This window comes from Ursus americanus, chromosome 9 (genome assembly GCF_024610735.1).
Source record: "Ursus americanus isolate L20-20 chromosome 9, mUrsAme1.1.p, whole genome shotgun sequence".
Lineage (NCBI taxonomy): Eukaryota > Metazoa > Chordata > Mammalia > Carnivora > Ursidae > Ursus > Ursus americanus.
Genome location: NC_142135.1, coordinates 41,383,416 through 41,397,519, shown reverse-complemented (window position 1 = coordinate 41,397,519; position 14,104 = coordinate 41,383,416). Strand labels below are relative to the sequence as shown.

The 14,104-nt window shown below is 41.3% G+C and overlaps 1 protein-coding gene across 8 annotated transcripts in view; it reads right to left on the bottom strand.

Annotated features, from left to right (window-relative positions):
* Window positions 1–14,104, bottom strand: part of LOC123797886 (uncharacterized) — a 297,452-nt gene that overhangs the window by 21,433 nt on the left and 261,915 nt on the right. For 5 of the 8 annotated variants that reach the window (XM_087864735.1, XM_087864736.1, XM_087864734.1 and 2 more), the window contains one exon: window positions 2,555–14,104. This exon is cut by the window's right edge and continues 18,110 nt beyond it. The exons of the other annotated variants lie outside the window; for them this stretch is intronic. The gene's annotated coding sequence lies outside the window, so the exon portion shown is untranslated. Of the gene's footprint in view, window positions 1–2,554 lie in introns of those variants that run through there. 8 annotated transcript variants of the gene reach the window in all.

Below are 14,104 nucleotides of genomic sequence, written 5' to 3'. Positions count from 1 at the left end.
AGTTTTAGAATTCAATGTCATTTTCCAAATAGAGATAACTCTCAGGTCCCAGGTTGAATAAATCTACCATGTGACCCAACAACTCCACTGCTAGGAATTTACCCAAAAGAAATGAAAAAGTATGTTCAAATGCCCATCAATCGGTGACCAGAGAAACGATGCGATATCTGTAATGGAATGCTATTCAGCCACGGAGAGGTATGTAATGCTGACAAATGCTACAGCAGAGGTAAACATCACAAATACTGTGCTAAGTAAGAGAAACCAGACAATAAAGACTGTGTATGGTATGATTCCATTTACATGAAAGGTCCAAAAAAAGCAAATCGATAGAGACAGATAGAGACCAGATGAGTGATTGCCTGAAGCTGGGGGGGGGGGGGCGGGGGGGACAGGGATTGACCACAAATGGGTGCATGGAATCTTTTGAAGTCGATAGAAATGCTCTAAAATTGAATTGTGGCAACAGTTGCACAACCCTGTCAATTTACTAAGGATCACTGAATTGTACAGTTAAAATGGGTGAATTTTACAGCATTTAAATTATATCTCAATGAAGTTGTTAAAGAAAGAAATCCACGGTTGATCATTCAGCCTAAGTAAGACAGGGGGAGGGAGAAAAGACCATATGCTGAAGGTTTCTCGTGTTCACCTTCTTTCCATCGCGTATTTTTATCAGTCATCCCCAAATGAGTGGCCGGCTTGCACCCGTTTGCCTAAATTACGTTCCCTCAGGTCTCTTTCTTTGCTTATCAAATGTGAGAGAACTTCAGATAGAAAGAATCAGGAAGGAGAAATGATCAGCTTGATATTCCCATTTTTTAAAAAAATATGACAGTGAAAAACTAGACAAAATATGAACACAGTATCATAAAATGGCTCTTTTTTATCATTTTATATTTTCTGTATAAAAGGTATTTCTGCAGCCATTTCCATAAGCCAGGCTGGCGTCCCAGAGAAGCATAATATATGGCTAGCAGGTCACCACATGCCGGACCGTTAATAGGATGGGGGACATTACATTCAGTAGGCACCGGGAAGTCCACTGGGGAGAAAATTCTTCCTCTTGCCTCCAGGGGCATCTGACCCACAGCAGCCATGGTGTGGCTTGACTAGCACATGTTTACAGATTGGGGAACATCAGAAACATTCGTTTTATTAGGTAGTTACAAAATAGCCTTTTATTTTTGATTATTTATGCATTAGCAGCAAGCAAGGGAGATGTGCTATGTAGGAAAGTTATTATTTGCTAATTTGCTGCTTTTAAAATACACGGGCACACTATCTATTATGCATCATGCATTACAATTACAACAACAGTTTAATTAATCACCAGCACCCTGTTTTGTACCAATCTACAGCAGAATTCTGGGTAATGGTGTTGTTTACCATTTAGCAAGTAGCAACATTTCACTCTGTTTCACTACATTAAACTGCTCAAATAAAGCAAACGGATATTGAAAAGAGTTGGCCATCTGCCTTTATTTTCTTTTACTTTTGTTTAAAAAAAAAAAAAACTCTCAAAAGAGAAAGAACACAGCCGTGAAACTGATAGTGACAAAAAGCACTCTTCTTTTTCTTGATCAGGTCAGAATCTCATCTAAATGCAGTTCTGATGAATCGTTTAAAAAATAAAAAAGAAGCCCGCTTTGCGGATGTGGAGTGGGTCTCAAGACCAGCCGTGAAGCCTAATGATTATTTAACGGCGCTGCACTTGAGGCTGGCTTCTGTGAGCCTCCTTTCCCCCCTTAAGAGTTTGATGAATAGGTCTTGTGACAGCCATTTAGGAATAAACAAGAATTCATCAGTCTGCATAAGAAGAAGCCAGTTTATAGATTAAGTTTCCTGAGGTAATTCATGAGGTCAGTCCCATTTAGATGGAGACTATTAGGGCCTGGCTCTCGAGAGTGGCCATACAGGGGAGTCACTCCGAATGGACCCCGCTCACACAAAGCCCCCTTTCAGGGAGAAGCCTGCCATTTTTATGACCCCGCTGCTAGGACGCACATCAGCTTGTCACCGTGCAGATCTGCTAGGGCAAGACCTCATCACTCTATTAAAGAGCTCTGTGACCCTATTGATTTGAAGTATTTAAAGCAGGGGTGAAGTTCAAAGCAATTTCTTTTCTATACTATTACTCAGTCTCTCTGTGTCTTGGCTCTAAAACATCTGCTGTCAGTTCCTTTCTGTTGTCTGATTCTGGAATCTGTCACTGGAGAACAGAGTCGTTTTATTTAAAATAAATTGGATTCCTTTTCAGTTTTCAGCATTTCGCATTGTGATCAATGGTTTATGCCCCTTCATCTGCCGGGAGACTTAACTGCGAGTGTATCCTTTTATGTCTCTTTAGGGCAAGACTGAAGCCGCATTAGCCTCCAAGGTTTTATAATAGAATCAAGTCTTAGAAGGAGGTAGCAGCCACCAGCTCCTCTAATTGGCCAATCAACAAAAATAACAACCTTTCATTAAAAAAAAAAAAAACATTCAAGAAGGAGAGAGAGAAAAAAAGAAGCATCTCCAACTGTGGCTCCAGGACCCAAATGCTAACAGTATCTTTTTTTTTTTTTTTTTACTTTTATTTGCTCCAAGAAATGAAAACAGAGTAAACAACTCAGTTATTTTTAAATGTCAGCAGGTAAGGCAAGACTGGGAGCCGGTTTTGAAAGGTGTTTTGCAAAACAATGCAGGCTGCCATACTTGTTCTGTGGAACTGGCAAGAACCAGGAACACTTTGAATAGTTAATAATACATTAGGCATTGTGCATGCATTACCCAAGTGATAGTGGGAAACTGGGAGCCTTTCACTGGCTTGGCTGGGACACTGCTCCAGTTTTTTGGACGAGTCTGTCCTCAGCAGTGTTATCAGGAAATTTGTTTGGAATGCCAAACCTGAGTTAAACATTATATTTAAAAACAAAAACTCAAGAAAAGTATTTCTTTAAATAATTATCTTAAAAGCATGGGCAGAGGAAACAATACAAAGTTCAGGATTGGTGTTCAGTTTAACATTGTTACCAATAAATCCAAAAAAAGTCACTTATCCTCCCGATACTTCTTATAGATCAGAGGTATCCCACGGCAACTGAAAGGCAAGCCACTTCCTGTCTCCTCAGAGTGTCTTTTAAATGTATCTTCTTTTAGTCCACACCCCTCAATGAGGACAATGTTTCTCTGGCAGGAAACATTCTCACGGAGTCAGCTATGGCTTCTCTTCAGATGACTCCTGATTCCGCCTGTCCCACCTTGACAGCGTTCTCTGTCAGAGATGTGGTCAGGTGCCCAAGTCGGTGTGGCATCTCCTCCCCCCTCCAACACAACCTGTTTAAATGTGAAACCTTAATCCACATCCATCCTACAATCTTCTTCTCAAGCTCAGCACTCTTTCCTTTCAATGGTGCTTCATGTCTGCCCAGCCACATGGCTCTTCCCCATATCCTATCTGTTGCCCAGTCCTACAGAAGCTACCACTGGAGTATGTTCAATGCTACACCTTCTCCAGATCTCCACTCAGATCTTCAGCACCGGGCCTCAACTTGTGCTTCCAAATTGGGTCATCTGGCATTAATCCTCCAGATTAATCCTCTGAAACCAAAGTTTGACCAAGCCACTGAACCATATAAAAACCTCCAATTCTTCCACAGAACCTAGAAGACAAGACCCAGTTCCTTCAGCCTGGCATTCAAAGACCTTCTGACTCCAGCCCCTCATTCTGCTCTCCTTGCTCACACTAGGCCCCAGTCTAATAGCCATCCAGGCCAGCCCAGTCTTCATGTCTCTCCACTCCCCCTCATTCTCCCTAGGGCAGCCCATCACTCAAAGCCTTCAGAGATGGCCTGTTTGCTAAAGGCTCCTAGCTCCAGCGCCATCTCTCATGAGCTCCAGACCTGGGGATCCAACTGCCTAGTGGAATCTCCTCTCAGATGTGTCCTAGGCAATTAGAATTCAACAAAGCTCATCATCTGCTATCTCAGACTGTTGCCTCTCAACAAAGAGCACCACCACTCACCAGGCTGCTGGTACCAGAAGTCTCCCTCTCCCTCACCCCTAACAGCAAACCAATGACTGACTCCTTATTTCTTCTACCCTCTTCACACCTCTCATCTCCAATGCCTCCACTCTGGCTGGGCATCCTCTCCAGCTCAATTTTGAAACATCCTGATCCAGGACTCAGTTCAAGAGTCATCTCTTGCTTCTTGGAAGTGAAATGAGACCCTGCTGCACATAACCTATATTATTTCGCAGAGCAGGGCTTCGCATCTATTTGTAAGACCCTCTTTATAGAGAGGCACTGGAAAAACTCTTATTGAATGAGTGTGTGAATAAAGGAACAACCAATCCTAGCAGGAGGAAACAACTAAGTTTTCCCTTTTCCAGCATAGGATGATGCAGAATTCATGCTCAGGTAACTGACACAAGCTTAAAAAAGAAGATTGATGTTTACCTCAAGATTTAACCCATCTTTAGTCTTAATTTCCTATGAATGCTAACATGTTTAAGCCTATAGGAAAACAGCTTATTTTTATTCTAATTTTTCTTCTTTGAAAACATTCTTATGTCATGCCGTAGGTTATACTGACTTAAATATGAAATTAGATCATTTATTCAGTGTTTTTTTTAAAAACTATTTGTGTCTCAGATGGTGCAGTATGTTGAATTCTCGTTACTCAGAACGTAGTGTAGGCTTTTTTCTCTTTTGTAATCCTGGATGTGTATCTTTCTAGCTCTTTTATTTTTTATATTTTTCCAGCACAAAAATTGTGCTACCATAGCTCTGAGGTCAACAGTAAGTACACTGGTTCAGTTCTCTCTGAAAATTTTCAATAAAGATAGCACAAAAGATTTGAAGAAGATAATAGTTTCTGTTCAGATCCTCCGAGGAAATAAGTAATAAACGATACTTGACACTATTTCTTAGACCTTTGATTTGGAGGAGGAAAAGGGGAGAAGAAGCTTGTGGATGTCAGTAGAAGCAGAATACCATTCCGAGATGGCATCGTCTTGACGGTAGAACGCCGAATATGTTGGAGTATTACGGCAGCTCTTCGCAAAGTGCATTTCAGAAAGGGACCCGAATTTGATGCATCAACTGGGCTCCACTCAAAGAAAAGTAAGTTGAAAAAAGAAAACCTTTCTTTCTACAAAGGATTGATGATTTCATAGTCAAGTACCCTTGCTAAGAAAATCTAAATGCTAAGTCTGACCAACTTCTAACCCAGTGTCTTTGCTAAGCTACCATCTAAGACTTTCTAAACTAGGGAAAATAATCTTGTTTATTTTCTCAAAAAATGATTTGGATCTTTGAGTAGACACAGAAGAAACTTCAAGTGAAAATATGGATATGTCTTACAGACATTTTTTCTGTTTATATATATAATAAGACTTCGATGCAAAATCAAAGATTAGAGACTCTCTTTTCTAAAAAAAGATAAAAAATACAATGAATTAAGTGAAAGAAAGTTATATTTCTTGGTAAATCTCCTTTATCAGATTCCAAATGCTGCCATTGTGTATGCTGTTTTTTCAATAAGGTCCTTTATTTTTATAAATACTGAGGGCCTCTTTATCACCAAAAAGACAATAGCGAAGGTATTTAATAGAATCCTAAAAAATGGAAAGAACTCTGATTACAGAAGTTAATATTTTTTATTCAAACTTTTAACACATCTCTATCTTTGTGTCATTGATGTGATTATATTTCAGATTCTGTGGAAAACACTGGGGAAAATAATAAATACAACTCAGCCCCTATGTTCAAGGAGCTTAAAATCTAGTGGACAGACAAAAAGATAATTCATAAATTTAATTCATAAATTCGATCATTTTCCCATTATTGGTGTAAGCTAACAGCAACACACAAACACTCACATTTGTTGAAGACTAGGGATTATATAAAATCAATTGATTGCATTTTATTAGTAGTTGCTTTGGACTCATTTATTAGACATGCTTATGATGGCTTCGCAAAATAAGGGTTTATGTTAACATGAGAAGGCTGGCGAATGTCATTGACTTTCCAAAATTCCTTCATGTTTCGGCTATGTCAGCTTAACCATGTGACTTTCATCTTTAGTTCACCTCATGATTATGAAGATGCCATTCCACCTTCAAGTTCATATATGTGTTCCAGATAAGAAAAAGAAAGCACCAAGAAGGGAAGGGCAGAGACTATCTCAAAGTGAAAAAAACTCTCACAGAAATCCCCAGAAACAAATTTGCTTAGTTTCATTGGCCAGAGCCCATAGTGCATGATCATTCCGAATTGCAAGAGCCTCTTGGAGATACAGCTTCTTAGCTAGAGATATTGCTGCCTACACAAAATCAGGGCTCTATTTATAGGAAAGAAGGGTATGTGGACATCGGTCAGATGCTGGAAAGGCCTGCCATTGAGACCATTCTGCGAATTGCTTAACTTCTCAACTTCTACTTTTTCCCATATATTTATAATCCCAATGTCTTAGGTCCAGCCAAGAGGGGCCCTGGCTCTGGGACTCTGGAGAGCCTGATTTGGCTCTCCAGTGCCATGCCAAGGGAAAAGACTGTACTGGACCGAGGGTAGATGTGTACATGGAAGCCATATTCCCACCCATGCCAGATTATGTCCCTGATGCTTTGGCCAAGGAATTATCTGCCCGAATGACTAAGGAGTCCTCGGGTCAGTGCTTCTGAAGTCTCAATTCATCACCGGTGTAAATGCCCTTATGCCAGAGGGATGAGCAAGGGACAGGCGTTTGCATGGAGTGTGGCCAGAGCTTACACATGTGTGTGTAGGGGGGGTGTTTACAAGTGTGTATCCAACAATCCTCATAGGGCAGGACAGAGCCAAGGATGGGGGCGGGAGCAGGGAACAGGCTGTGGGATGGGAATACATTGACCCACTATCTTGGCATATAAACACTGAGGAGTCTGAAGATTCTAAATTCAAACCTGGCTTTCCAGTCATTATATAAATACACCTATCAAGTTAGCAAGACAGGACATATTTTATTGAACTGTTTAGTAATTGATTTACAACTCTCATTTGGACCTGTGCTATGCGGGCGTCCGCTTGCACTTTTACCCTCAGCTACACAAATGTTAGGGGTGAGAGAGGACCAAAAATTCATGGGCTCTGAAAGCATGAGTCCTTATCTCTACACTAATATTAATTTAGTGTGCTTCCACACTTTGAGAAGGTCAACACTGATAGAGCTGACTGTAGTGTAGACATTCCCCTAAATATTTAGTTAAATGATAGAATTAATAGCCCCACCGAGCCTGACTGATACTTTACTAAGTCTTGCTAAATGTGCTTATGGCCTGGATATTATCCTTTCTCAATTCATAATATCTCATGGAGAAACAGCATGGCTCCCTAAGTTAGTTAACTCAGCCTAGCATACGGAGTGGTTCAATGTATTGATTTAATTAAAATAGCAACTAATATCCAAAAGACATTATATAATAATCCTACTTACAATCATCATCATCATAGAAGATTCCATCTTGAACACCTATCATTCACTTAATCAACAAATAGTTCATGTTCCCCCACTGCACCAGGAACTATTCTAGGTCCTTAGGCTATAGTTGTGAAAATGACAGATACGAGGTGTGTGCAGGAACAGCCAGATGCCTTATTCACATCAAGGCATCTCCTAGTTAACTGTATTCATTTCTGAAATTCAGACCTTGTGCATGATTTGGCTAAGGAAACTCTTTCCCATTATTTTAAGTAGGAAAAATTATAATGCATTTTATTCTGGTCCCAAACCCCAAACCAGTTCCCCATGTTCACTAAAAAATAGTAAAGCACCTATAAAGAGGTAAAAACTATCCTGTTAGAATGCAAAATACTAAAAACAATACTTCGTTATCACGTAGTTAATAGGGTCGCTAATCAACAGTTCCCTTATAACAGCAAGGGCCCTTGGAAGCATCAACCAGAGAAACATAGCACACATCCCTTTGGTCAACACAGTGTGCATCGTAAAAGTCGACAAGTGATTCTGCTTCCAGCTAATACCAAACCCGTTTTCTCACCACAACCAGGGGGATGGAATAAAACACAGGAAACCACAGTTCTGGACATCAGGTAGCAGGCGGTGCGGCACTGTGAAGGCTAGGAGCGGGGGGCGCAGGCCGGTGAGCCCGCAGCCCCTGGCCGCTCTGGGCGGAGGCGCTCTCTGAATTGTGGTGCAGAGGGGGGAGCCCGTATCCAGGACAGAAGTCCCACGGAGGCGTGGGAGCTGGGGTATGAGCACGAGAGGGCTAAGATGGCTCAAGTCTGGCGGACAGAGACGCGGAGGGAGCTTCCCAAAGGAAAGGTTCCAGTGATGTGCACACCAGTCCCTTTGAGGCAGTGGCTGAGCACCACCTGCTCAAGCTCACGGTGCGACTCCAAGAGGCTGGGCGGTGAACAAGTGTGCGGAAACTGCGAGCAGCCGGGAGACCGTAAGCGGAGGCGTGCGCGAGCTCCCCCGAGAATGGGAGGTGTTAGGGGTCTGGGCAGCCAGAGGGGGAAGATCACATCGAATACCAAGCGCGTGCAGTAGTATTTCTGTATCCTTTCAATGGGCAATTATAAATAATTACTACAGCTTATATCAGGTATTGACAGCAGGTCCAGCTCTTCCATCAGGAATTAAAATTCGGGGCGCCTGGGTGGTTCAGTTGTTAAGCATCTGCCTTTGGCTCAGGGCGTGATCCTGGCGTTCTGGGATCGAGCCCCACATAAGGCTTCTCTGCTAGGAGCCTGCTTCTTCCTCTCCCACTCCCCCTGCTTGTGTTCCCTCTCTGGCTGGCTGTCTCTCTCTGTCGAATAAATAAAATCTTTAAAAAAAAAAAAAAAAAGGGAATTAAAATTCTTCCAGAAATGTCCAGATTTCTCTTAGCATTTCGAACCGAGTCTCAGATATGCTCTCAGCCCAAGAGCTGGGCCCACCTTCTCTGAGATCGAAGAATCTCTTCTAACTAAATAATTTATTTTTTCTCATATGTGTAATATATTCACCTTACAAACAATTTTTAAAATAGTGAGACAACACAATCCCAAATGATAAAATTTGGGTCATGTTTGAAAAAAAGAAAAAAAAAGATGGGGGCAGGAGTTTTAGCAAACAGGGAGCAGTTTCTGCCAGAATGTCACTCTTTGGGATGTCTGAGTTAACATACCAAAGGCTCCAAGGTGTGCTGCAGGATAGAAATATGCCTCATTGTGATTAATTCACTGCTTCTGATGTGTTTTGACACACAACTTTCTCTTTCACATCACAGGTATGCTCTGACCATTGCTATGCAGAACTTTCTGTGATGTGGAAACGTTTTCTGTGTCTCCTCTGTCCAATACAGTCGCCACGACCACATAGAGAAGCCTTGACAGGTAACTAACTGAAAAAATGAATTTTTACTGTACTTAATTTTAAGAAATTTAAATTTAAATAGTCACGCGTGGCTAGCAGCTGCCACACAGCCCTACAGCAAGGTCTACTGCAAAGAGCATACGTTGTCGTAAACCGCCGTGCGACAATCATGTTGTTTGGCTTCAGCAGATGAAGAAAATCAAGTTCCAAGGGGTTAAATAACGACCAAGTGAGCGCAGAGCCAGGATTTAAACCCAAATAAACCCAAACAGCTAGTTCCAAACCCTGTGTCCCTTCCAGTGTTCTCCTCTACCTCCAAGATGCTACGGAGACGAGTATTTGAGGCTAGTCTCTGTATTTTTTATTTTGTTAAAATGTTTGCTACTTGTCTTTGTACAAATCTGAATTTTGTTGCATTTGTTTTGCTTCTTAAGGAAATTTTGTAATTCCAAATGCTTTACAGATAATTCTTTTCAACTGTAATTTTTATACAAGTATTAAGTAGATGTTTCCATTTTATTGACGGAGAAACTGAAACCTAAGGAAAAAGCCTTTGCAGTGAATTCTGTATCTGCTTTATGTTGAAGACACTGTAAAGCTATACAAGCAAGACAAGAAGTGGAAATAATTTTGGCCATTTATATGAACTAAGTTATCCTAAAGGACAAGAGTAAGTATTTGCTTACATGCACACAAATAATATTTCTCATTTTTAACATCATTGATTCCCGTACAAAATATCAAGCCACTTCACAGAAGTCTAGGCTGAGTTTGTAGTACGGTTTATATTTAAACCGTATATATTTAAACATCATATAAAAACTGACAGTAATGCTCATAGGTTCAAGTTTAAGGCTTATATTTCTCAGGTTGCACTGATGTGTACTAAACACGACCTCTATTGACAGGTTATTTGCTGACAGCGTGAAGCTTCCTGTTCACCCAGACAAGACTCCATTACATCTAACCAATATGATACATGGCTTATGGGCGATAAACAGATTTAGTATGCCAAATAGGAAGAGACAAATTAAGTCATGTTTGATGTAATTTCTAAGATTGCTGTTTAGAATATTATTATTGGTAAAAAACATTTTGTAACATTTTTAAATATTATTTTTACATATTTCTGTTACATAGTAGGTAAATACGTGTATATGATATGATGGTTATCCATAATTTTCAATGAAAACTAATGCAAACATTTAAAAACATTTTACTTAAAGTGTTTTAAATTCTACCCATCCTATACTCTAATTTTAAATACATGACAGTTATAAGTAGAAGGAAAAATGAATGGAAAAGTGTCAAATTGCTACAAATGGTTATGTCCAAGGCATAAGATTATATATTTTTTTGCCAATTCTCCAAATTGTTTATAATGTAATCTTATTACTTTTAAGAAGGAAAAAATAAATTATCACATAAATACTACATTTAATCTTCAAAATATAACTCAGAAGAGACATATGCTTTACATAAATATGTAAGTTGGTTGACCAAACTTTGATTTGAAGTATTTATAAAACAGTTGAATTAGAATGGGTTTTACTTTTCAGAAAGGATTTGCATGGCAAAGTGAAGTGAAAACCGTGAGCTAATTATGTGGTAAATTCAATTAGTGTAGTCACCTAATCTAAATTATTCAGGCTCATTGTAACTCTAAAAAAGCAAGGCTACCCTGCCCAGGACCCAGCCATGTGCAAATAGATGGTTAGTAAATCCTGCCAGGGGTAATAAACAAAATTGATGATTTTCTTCCTATCTTAGCTGCTTTCTTTTTATGTGTGGGAATATGAAGCATCAGATAATTTCCTCAAGGTTTCTTTTCGAGAAAAACAGACTGAGAAAGCATTCCTATATCTATTGATTTTTATACATGTAACCCACCCACAACTGAATATTCTCAAAATCATCTGCATATGCCATGCATGGCTGGGACCACAGGTCAAGGGAAATTGGATAAAAAAGGAGACTTGACCTCCTGTTTGAGGTTTGAACTGTTGAGGCAGGAAAATGGATAGGCCAGGACCTATTTATGCTTTGCTTCCAGACTGGTGCCTTATGTAAACTTGAAATCAATTCTATATCATACTCATAGAACAATCTGGGTTTGAAAAGAGAAGGGGCACCACTATCTAGGACCTCTGCACAAGTATTTAGGCTTCTAATCTTAACTTCCTCCTTCCCCTGGTAGAGAACAATGTCAGTGTCATTTGGGAAACAGAAATGCTCTCTCCCTTGTGATTAGACTGGAAGCCCTGGATAAGCCTGGATAACCTCCCCATCTCAAGATCACCCATCACATCTTCCAAGAGCCTTTTGTTATAAAAAGTAAGATTTGCAGGTTCCAGGGATCAAAACCTGGATATCTTTGGGGGCCATTATGGAGTTCACCACACGCAGGTTAATGGTTCTGGGGACGCTGGAACGAGGATGGCAATGATGTTATTGTGAGTGGTAACCACAGCGTTGACAAGTTTCATGGTATTCGTGCAAATGGTGCTGGTGGAGGTGACGTCGATGCTGGCAAAGGCAATAGTAGGGTTACGTAAGCCGAATGACAAGACTGGGGACATTAGCGAAGCGGGTACCGATCATCACACGCACAGCACATCCCAGTGCAGAGAGCACCCTGACTGTGACCGCAAAGAAGAGACCAGCGAGCTCTCACTGTTCTAACTACGGCTTGGCCTTCAACAAGTCATGCCAGCTACTGGAGCAGCCTAGATGAGTAGCTGAAATAGTGAGACAGGAAGTCCCATCCTTGCAGGGGAAGATATTTCGTGCAAGAGAATTTGTCAGCATGATTGCCTCTGCTTCAGTGTCTGGAGGCACTTGGGCATTCTCCTGAACATAAATCCTTCCCCTCTGCCCGCAAAACGGTAGGCATCCAGTAGCCAGGCCCGAGCTTTCACAGCTCCCTGGCTAGATGACAGTCCGTGCGCCAGGCTGCCAGTAGGAAAGACACTGGCTCTGGATACTAGAGATCACTGTTTAGAAACCCACTCCATTGCGGTGTGTTGGCCCCTTATAAATGCCCCCTAGCTCTACCTCCCTGTGGCCTAAAATCTTACAGAGAAAGTTTCATCAGTTACCTCCAAACATTTTGCAGGTAGAGGCTCTCATCCCTCCCTTGTTTCAGCCTGCTCAGCAGCCTGTCCCGAGAAGTCTGAGTTCATGAGACATCTATTATAACTGACATATTGTTGCAGTGGGGGCGAATAGATGCATTAGACAGATGATCTTAATTGGCTTTCTTCCAAAAGAATTTTTTTAAGAGACAGCTGAAATTCATTCACATTTACAATTAGTAAAACTTTCTTTCATTATTGAAATGCTTGCTGAAACAGCAGCCACATCAGGGTGACAAATCCCGTTATCATGCTTTCCGAGATTGTCTCCCCCAAAGATGCCTATTGAGAGCATTGTCTGGGTTTGTGTATGAGACTGACAATCAAGCTCCAGGCAGAGGGTGGGGGGTGTGTGCTGTGCAGCCTGCTCCAAAGTGCTTTTGTGTGTGTTTGTGGTTGTTCAGTAGAGAGATCTAAGGTTCTGGAAAAATCTGAGGACGCACTATGCGTGCTAACAAGATCAGTCATCGAGCATTAGTGGGATTCTCATGCTTCGCGCCTTTAGTCTTCCATTTTCTTGTATTTGTCTCTGGGAGCAGTGGCAGGTGCTGTTTGCTGGTTTGGCTGTTACTGGGAAAAACGAGGGTGGGGAGAGATCATTTTTTTTAAGTGAGCAGTTAACAGCTGAACTCACATGGTTGACAATAGAATCATGATGAAGCGCATACAGAAAAGAGTGTAAAGATTATCCCTTAAGAGTCTCATGGAATGAATTGCTTCCTGAAGGGACTGAGAAGGAGCCACTTGCTCTGGGCCTAGCATCCCTTTTTGGCTGGATGGAGGAGACTGGACAGGCCATGTTGGTCTGGCCTGGAAAGACTGAAGAGTTGGTTAGACTTACAAGTATTTCTTTCCATGGGACAAAGAAGACATAGGTAAGATCTTCAAATGTTGAGTGGAAGGAGAGAAGGGAAAGAAAAGTGGAGAGTGGAGCAGTGCTGACAATTGCTGTTTCAGTTCTCATGGGACCTGAGGCTCATGTTCCTTCTCCAAACGAACTGCCTGAGGGATGCTGTTTAAATACCTCTGTTTATTTATTGAATTGTCCAACACGCGCCATGTTGTTTTCTCCCATATTCATCCTGAGTGCTGACAGTTCCTTCCTTTTTGCCAGCTCACTTAGAAGCATGTTGACTTACATAATCTGGGCCCATTCTATTCTCTGGAAAGCTCCCCTTAATTCTAGAACCATGATTCCAGCCCAGTGATGCCTGCTGTCCTGACAGTTAGCCTTGCCCTGAATGGAAAAAGGCCATGTGCCCAGTGTCATGGTTTTGCTGGGGCATATCAGGGCGATACACAAGATGAGTTTGAGAGGTGAGGCAATAAATAATGTTGCCTGAAAGAGACTAATGGAATTGTGAAATTAGGAGATCCCCTGCCCACAGCCTCCTACCTCCGATGAGGTCTGAACTCACATGGCATTGTCACTGATACCTTTTCAAGGTTTTCATGCTTCCCCTTTGTGCACGCTGCACTTGACTGAAATCAAGAAATTAAGAATGTTCCTACATCCTAAGCACCATGAGGGCACAAACAGGTTCTGTCACGATCACCTCTGTAGCTCCAAGCCAGCATGTTCCTAGCACCTGTATTAACTTGAGAAAATCCCAGCAACCATATGGAGTAGTG